Source organism: Lathyrus oleraceus, chromosome 7 (assembly GCF_024323335.1).
Source record: "Lathyrus oleraceus cultivar Zhongwan6 chromosome 7, CAAS_Psat_ZW6_1.0, whole genome shotgun sequence".
Classification (NCBI taxonomy): Eukaryota; Viridiplantae; Streptophyta; class Magnoliopsida; order Fabales; family Fabaceae; genus Lathyrus; species Lathyrus oleraceus.
Window position 1 is genome coordinate 317,433,495 of NC_066585.1, and position 7,572 is coordinate 317,441,066.

Consider the following 7,572-nt stretch of genomic DNA (forward strand, 5'->3'; position numbering starts at 1 on the left):
TCTCATCAAAACACCAAAGAAATGGCCATGAGATTTATCATAGGTCAAACAAGGTCAAAGGACCTTGCAGAAAAAATTTCATAATTTTTGGACATTTTAAAAAAATTTAAACAATTAAAAACAAATGCAAAATCAATTAATTCATGAAAAATATTAATAATGATCCAAAAAATAACTTTAATTCAGAATATGAAAAAGAAAAATATTTGAAATTTTTTGGTGAAAGTCCCACATTTTTTGGATCAATATTGAATTTAATATGAATTATTGAAAATAATGCAATTAAAATAGAAATTCAAATAATAAAAAATACGTGGACCATCAGATCTCCCTCATTAATTGAGGTGGCAGATCAAATGGTCCCTAGCGCGCTTTCCACATGGACTTGAGTCAACAGCCCTGCATAGGTGGTATTTAAAACCAACGATCAAGATTAAAATGTAATGGATGGATCATGTGGTTCAGAGCCTTTCCAACTCATTGCCGGAGCCAGAGCTCCGGTCATCTTCTCCGGTGGACCTCACCGGACTGGTCCATCATGAATCATCACCAAAATGAAAAACAAGGACATGATCTTAAATAAAAAATGACCCTGAGCTCGAATATGACCTCCATTCACTCCAATTCCAAGTATATTGAGAGATACATGGAATTGAAATTTAAGGTCCATGAACTAAGTTTCTTCGATTTGACCTCAAAGCAACTCAAACTTCTTGCCTACATTGGTAGGACTTCAGACAACCAAAGAATCAATAGAATTGAGCAAGGATTTGAGAGAATCGAAGAGTTCAAAATTTCTGGAAAATACCTTCAATGTAGGTCTGGATTCGATGGATCTTGATCTTGCTTGTGCTTGGTCTCACTCCACTTGCTTGCAGGAGAAGGATTAAATGGTTAAGAAGCTATGGATTCCTGGAGAATTGAATTCCAAAACAGTGGAGATTCAAGCTCAAATTCAAGAGAATTTTCCAGGATTATCCTTTGCAAAGTGAGGGTTTGAAATGGGGGATCAAAGCTGGCGCGAAGGTCTCTTCATTTCTGAGCAATTGAAGCTCTATTTATAGCTGAAATGGTTGATAATTGCACACTCCAATTCACTTTCCAATTTTGGCAAATGGTGATGTAATGGTGCATGGGTGTGCATAGGCCCATGAAATGATTGCTTGAGGTCCACAAATGAATATCAGATGCTCTGAAGTAAGCTTGGATTTCAAGGCAAATGCACATCGATGCTTGAAGTTTGATCCTTGCCAAGTGATATCACCCTGTTTAAGCCATGCGCAACCTATGCATTTCTTATCCAAAATGAATGAATTTGAGCTCTTTGGAAAGGTGAGATCAAGAGGAACAACTTTCATTTTCAACATATTTTCATTTAGAGCTTGGAACTTGGAGAAATTTGAGGTGGAAGTTTGGAAATTTTTGACATGTCAAATTTTTTCTAAGTGTCAAGCCATATGTCTCAATATTCCACCTTGCTTAACTTTATATATGAGCTTCAAATGAGAAAGTTGTCTTCATAGAAGTTGTAGCTATATCAAAGAAATTCAAAATGGTCACCAATTTCATGTCATTTGGATTTGAAATGATAGAGTTATGCATTTTTGAAGTTTGGAAAAATCACTTGATCAATGGTATAGGTCAAAAGTGACCTATAACGTAACCTTATATCACATGCTCAAAAAAGTTGAATTAGCTCGCAATCCAAACATAAAAGTTTAATTAGACACATTGAATTTGATTTTGCAACTTGGAAATCTTTCATCTCATAAAAATTGAGCAACTTATGGCCTTGGGAAGTTGACTTTCAAATTAGGGTTTAGACAAAATGACCTATAATGTTCCAACATAGAAAATGATTTTCCAAGCAAAAATAGCTCTAGTTATCAACATGAAAGTTTTTTAGAATGTCATTTAGAGTAATTTTTCTCTTGGAATCATTTTCATATGGTGAAAATTGTAGGAGATAGGGTCTAGGGAGACCTAGTTTCGATTAGATGAATTCATCTGGCCCACCACCATCAACCAACTTACTACTCTCCAATTCTCTTGACTTTCTTGGATCATGGTAGATCATATATGCATAAGATGGTGAAATTTGAAGTGTCCCTTGAGAAATTTGATCAATTGGTGAGATAGCTTGTTGGATAAGTTACTCAAGATACCCAGTCAAACTAGGGTTTCCAAGGAAAATCACCCTCAAACTCTTGAAGAAAACTTGATTAATATAACATGTAGAGATCATTGGGACTCATATATGATTCTCATAACCATTCTTGAATCAATTCTTGGTTGTGCTCTTTGTTCATGAGGGTCTCAAACCCTAGATGTGAACTTGATGAATCAATGAGATCATGCCCTTCCTACCAAAGAGTTAGACAAATGCAAAGACATATTTTTGGTATTTTGGTTAGTGAAATGATAAAATACAAGTATGATATAATCTCAAAGTGCTTGGTGATCTCTCCCAAAACAAACCCAATGAAGGAGGGGTAAGGAGGATGCCAAGGCATGATCCCAATGCTAATGCTTATGATGAAATTGCATGAGGGATCGTAGGGTCAAAATTGGGGTCTTACAGTTGCCCCTATTTAAGGACATTCTGACTGAGGAGGCGAAGGTTAAAATCTTCATGTCGACTTAGTAGAATGGGCTTAAATAACAACATATAGAAACGAATTTTGGTCCCTAAGAGACCTCATGATGTATATGACATGAATGCAAAAGTTAACGCTCTATGGGGAAATTTTGCCACAGAGGAAAAAGAAATCAGAGAGACCGAAAGTCCACAGGAGTATAATGCATTTCGTTAGGAAAACTCACTGGGGAGACAAAGACTCTGGGGGAAAAAAGAGTTATGCGTAGGCTAGGCTACGACTCAAAACTTTTGGGGAATAGATGGATTCCATGCAAACATGGAATAGACTCGTCCCAGGAGCTAACAACATCTATAGGGGATACGAGTAAGTCAGGATAAAACTGAGGTACTCGACTCGTGCAGGGGAAAGCGATTTCACTAAGGAAATGTGCACTCAACTCAACCGGGGAGAAATAAACTTCAACACAAGAGGAGCATAAGTTTATTATCTACTACCTGTTACTGGGTAAGGAGATAATAAAAGTATGACAAAGAGAACATCCGTCATCGGTTAGGATGAACACATCAAGGATGATTTATTGAGGTTCTCCAGGAGGGGAAATTCATTACCGGTTACTAGGCAAGAATAGCCTTGCTGGGGACAAATGCGGAAAAATAGGATTTACAACTACCAGTTACTGGGCAAAAGACCAAAGGTGAGAGCATCCGTCATCGGTTAGGATGAACATATCAAGGATAAACTCAATAGGGAAGAAGATCCGTCATCGGTTAAGATGAACATATCAAGGATATACTTTCCTGGAAAATGTCAAGGAGGATACCGTCATCCGTTAGGATGAACATATCAAGGATATACCAACTGAACAAAAAGGGTTGAAATTATATCTATCGAAATCTGGATAGAAAATCGTCGGAGAGAGAATCTGTCACCTGTTAGGATGAACATATCAAGGATTATCTCTGCGAGGGGGACAAAATAGGATTTACAACTACCGGTTACTGGGTAGAAGACCAATCAAAGAGAAAATCTGTCACCGGTTAAGATGAACATATCAAGGATAAACTCTGAAAAGGGGAGCAAAAATAGGGATTACATCTATCAGTTACTGGATAGAATACCAAAGAAGAGAAAATTTGTCACTGGTTAAAGTGAACATATCAAGGATTGACTCTACACAGGGGAAAAAGTAGGATTTACAACTACCTGTTACTGGGTAGAAGACCAAAGAGAGAAGAAAACCCGTCATCGGCTAAGATGAACATATCAAGGATTAACTCTCTGAGGAACAAAATAGGGATTACAACTACCTTTTACTGGATAGAATACCAGAAGTAAGAATATCTGTCACTGGTCAAAGTGAACATATCAAGGATAGACTCATGCGGGGGAAAGAAAGATATTCGTCATCGGTTAAGATGAACATATCAAGGATATACTTTCTGGGGACTCCACTGAGGAGAAAAATGGTACTTTTTTCGGGTATTGGGCAAGAAGTAACAAACTACAAACTAAGAAGAATATTACCAGTTACTGGGTAATAGACTCTTAAGGGACCAAAGTATCCATCTAGGTAAGAGCTAGAAAGAAAAGTGTCAATCAAAACTCAACCCATTGAGGATATAACTCAAGGGGAGTAATTCCATCCAAAAAATCTACCAGAGAGAAAACTAAAATAACAACCATCCACGAGGAAACAAACTCAGTGGGGAAACGGAGAAAGGTTAAAGTCTTTCTGCTTAAGGGGCTGAGACTCTATAATTGAAGAAGGACATAAACCAGATTTGGTATGGGGATAAAATACCGCCATAACAGAGAATGAAAATCTCAAACAAATCAAATATGAAGATGCAGGATATGCAAATTATGAATGTATATGTATATGTATATATGATGATTATGCTGACAAAACGATCACAAAGGATACATAGGTGTCGCAAAGAAACTGAACCATCGGTACAATCCTCGGTCAATCCACAAAATATGGAGACAACTATTGAAGAACAAAGGGATCAACATCCCAAAGGGCTCAACCCTAGCTGAGGATGGAGGAGGTCTGCTGAGGATAACACAACCAATATGTGGGGAATTTTAGGTCAACACCATAAAAATGGGAGACAACCCTGCTGAGGAAATACGAACTCCGCTGGGGAAGGCCGAAACTCTGTTAGGGACAAGGACACGCCGCAAGGCATCTGAATCAACCACCTTAGCTGGGGAAGAGGAAAGGAATTCCACTGAGGATCAAACACTCCGCTGAGGAACTGAATCAACACAAACGTCTAGGGATACCCGAAGAGTTAACTGCTTGGGGAACCATGGATGTTTCACACTTAAGGACTTGCTATTTATTGAAATGTTGTTGATATTCCTTTTACTTGCTTTGGAAAAGTTCTTGCTTTTATATTAAAGAAAACATGCTTTTGGTTTAACAATTTAATTTCAAAATGATCATAATAAAATTTAAAACTATTGGCTGAAGTAAATAAGAGTAAAAACAATTGGATAAAAGCTCAACTTTATTTAATGGAATGGTAGTCTGTAAATGACAAGACTCCATAGATTTTTACAAAGTTGAAAGTGGTACTTTACATGGAAAAGGGTTATATTGAATACAAATGATCCTTAATCCTTCTACCAATTCTCGATATCCACTGTACTCTTGGCCGCTGCTGGGATGATGAACTGATGTCAATCCTTGTGCTCAAACAAGTCTTCAAAATCACTGAAGATCAACAAAATGCAGTTACTTGCCATAATCCCTAATTTTTGCATAAGTTTCCCCAAGATGGGGTATTCAACTTATCGGGAATTTATTTTTGTTTTATGTCTCTAATTTTTGCCTGGATCGCCCTTTCGGGTTTTCAATCCACCGAGACGCTCATTTTTGCCTAAGCCGCCCTTTCGGGTTTTCAACTTAGCGAGTTGTTCTTTCCTTTTTTCAGGCAAAGTATTTCTTGACTGCATCTGCGTTCACAGGACGAGTGAACTCTTCACCATCCATAGTTGTAAGAATCAATGCACCGCCTGAAAAAGCACTCTTAACAACATGTGGGTCTTCATAATTGGCAGTCCATTTTCCTCTGGAATCTGGCTTGAATGTCAAAATCTTCTTGAGCACAAGGTCACCTTCTCTGAACACTCAAGGTTTGAACTTCTAATCAAAATCTTTCTTCATCCTCTGCTGATATAACTGACTATGACACATGGCAGTCAATCTCTTTTCTTCAATAAAATTCAACTGGTCAAACCTAGTTTAACACCATTCAACTTCAGTCAACTTGGCTTCCATGAGCACACGCAACGAAGGAATCTCAACCTTTACGGGGAGTACTATTTCCATACAATATACAAGAGAGAAAGGGGTTCCACCTGTTGAAGTGCAAACGAATGTATGATACCCATGTAAAGAAAATAGGAGCATCTCATGCCAATCCTTATACGTGACAACCATCTTCTGGATAATCTTCTTGATGTTCTTATTCGCAGCTTCAACAACCCCATTCATCTTGGGTATGTAGGGAGAAGAATTATGATGTGCAATCTTGAAGTCTTTGCAAAGAGCTTCCACCATATTGTTATTCAAGTTCAATCCATTATCAGTAATGATCTTACTTGGCACACCATAACGGCATATGATCTGATTCTTGATAAACCTTACAACAACTTGCTTGGTTACATTTGCATACGATACCGCTTCAACCCATTTTGTGAAGTAGTCAATTGCCACTAGAATGAAATGATGTCCATTCGAAGCTTTGGGCTCAATCATCCCAATCATATTAATTCCCCACATGGAGAAGGACCATGGGGAAGAGATAACATTCAAGAGTGTCAGAGGAACGTGAATCTTATCAGCATAAATTTGACACTTGTGGCATTTCTTCACAAATTTGCAACAGTCAGATTCCATTGTCAGCCAATAGTAACCTGCTCGCAACATCTTCTTTGCCATTGCATGTCCATTGGAGTGAGTACCAAAGGAACCTTCATGTACTTCAGTCATCAACAAGTCTGCTTCGTGTCTATCCACGCATCTGAGCAGAACCATGTCGAAGTTTCTCTTGTACAGTATATCACCATCCAAGTAGAAATTATCGGCTGATCTTCTCAAAGTTTTCTTATCTTTCAAAGATACCCCAGGCGGGTAAATCTGACTTTGGAGGAAACACTTGATGTCGTAATACCATGGCTTCTCGTCTTTGACCTCTCCAACAGCAAACACATGAGTTGGCCTATCAAGATGCATCACAGATAAATTGGGAACTTCATTCCAATATTTCACTACGATCATTGATGCCAACATTGAAAGAGCATCTGCCATCCGGTTTTCATCTCGAGGAATATAATGAAACTTAACCTTTGTAAAGAAAGTTGAAATCCTCCTCGCATAATCTCTATATGGTATCAAACCGGGTTGATTCGTCTCCCATTTGTAACACCCCGAATTAAATAAGTGGATTATTTAATTAAGTTAATTATATATTTAATAATTTAATTAAATAAATTGAATTATTGAATTATTATTATTATTGGAATAATAATATAATTTGGAAAATATATAAGTTGGAATAAGAGAAAAGGGTTTTTTGGTTGGTAAAGAATTTTCACGTGAAACAGAGAAGCGGCTGAAAGGTGAAAAGTGGAGAAAGGGCAAAGAGGAAGAGCTAGAGAGCAAAGGTTGAAGAACGGAAAAGCTTGAAGCTTAGAGATTGCCGGATTATCTCAGGTAAGGGGGGTTTATCGTCGTTTAATGGGTATTATGGATTAACATGTAATGGGTAGTGATAAACCGTTGATAGGACCCTAATTGGGATGTTGCATGCTGAGAAATTGTGTTGGATGAGTTGTATTAAAGCTGTAATTGAGTCCGTAATTGTGTGAGTCGTGTTCCCCCGAACGTATAGCTTTTTACGGAAATTGAATCGGAGGTCCGGAAGTCCTCCAACGGCGGAAAATGCGGAGAACTCTGCAT